This window comes from Larimichthys crocea, chromosome XIII (genome assembly GCF_000972845.2).
Source record: "Larimichthys crocea isolate SSNF chromosome XIII, L_crocea_2.0, whole genome shotgun sequence".
Taxonomy (NCBI): Eukaryota; Metazoa; Chordata; class Actinopteri; family Sciaenidae; genus Larimichthys; species Larimichthys crocea.
Genome location: NC_040023.1, coordinates 14,747,452 through 14,748,331, shown reverse-complemented (window position 1 = coordinate 14,748,331; position 880 = coordinate 14,747,452). Strand labels below are relative to the sequence as shown.

Sequence of the window (880 nt, the reverse complement as noted above, 5' to 3'; positions counted from 1 at the left end):
GCGCCCCCCCTCCCCTCCCTGCTGTCTTTCCTCTGGCCGTCAGTCCGTTTCTGTCCGTCCCCGCAGTGCGGTGCTTACTACCAACACACACACAGACACACACTGAGGCCACAGCTAAATCACACATTAAACTACCTATGTGTCCCAGTGTTGCCGGTCAGCTGCGACACACAAACACACAAGTGATATCAGTTTTACTGTGTCAACAAAAACACTGGCCTTCATTTAAAGCTAATCTAGCCTTCGTCAGTAAAACTGCTCGATGAAGCCGAGCATGAGTTGAGGCTGGAGCGGTACTCACCGAGCATCTTTACCTCATCTTTTAAACATTTACTGTTGATATTGTGAAAAAGGAAACTGGGCACCGCAGTGCTAATCCACACAACCTTAACAATAAACACAGCGCAAACTAACAGCAGTTCTCCGCCCGATGCCGCCTTCTAAGAACAGCGGCGCCGATTGGCTGCCTGCTCCGATAGATGAGCTACTCCCATTGGTCGGGAGCTCCGACAGACAGGTTGACGTTTTAAAAACATCGCTTGTAAATATTTCTAACTTTTAAAATTTACCGAAAATATGTGTCCGCGATGTGTCCAAACGCCGATATATAAAAAATAATTTATAAAGCTTTATTAACAGTGGATATTTATTGGTTCTAGTCTGACTCTGGCGCACAGACTTCTGGGTAACGTAGTATCTCTGTGTATGTGTGCAAACTCCAATCAGTCATACATTGTTGTTTAATTTGGCTTTTATTTCTTATTCATTTATACATTTTTCTTTTTACATATTTTAATCTGTAACACTTTTTCACTTTTATTTACTTATTCAGTTAGTTGTCTGTGTATTTATATATCTTAACCTTTATTTATATATTTGA

The 880-nt window shown here is 41.5% G+C and overlaps 1 protein-coding gene and 1 long non-coding RNA gene across 4 annotated transcripts in view; one reads left to right on the top strand and one right to left on the bottom strand.

Moving 5' to 3' along the window:
* Positions 1-471, bottom strand: part of znf628 (zinc finger protein 628) — a 7,225-nt gene extending 6,754 nt beyond the window's left edge. Inside the window, exon 1 of the mRNA XM_010750357.3 lies at positions 302-471. The gene's annotated coding sequence lies outside the window, so the exon portion shown is untranslated. The remainder of the gene's footprint in view (positions 1-301) is intronic.
* The window catches only part of LOC113747289 (uncharacterized), a 33,656-nt gene that overhangs the window by 14,621 nt on the left and 18,155 nt on the right, over positions 1-880 (top strand). The gene's annotated exons all lie outside the window — the stretch shown is intronic.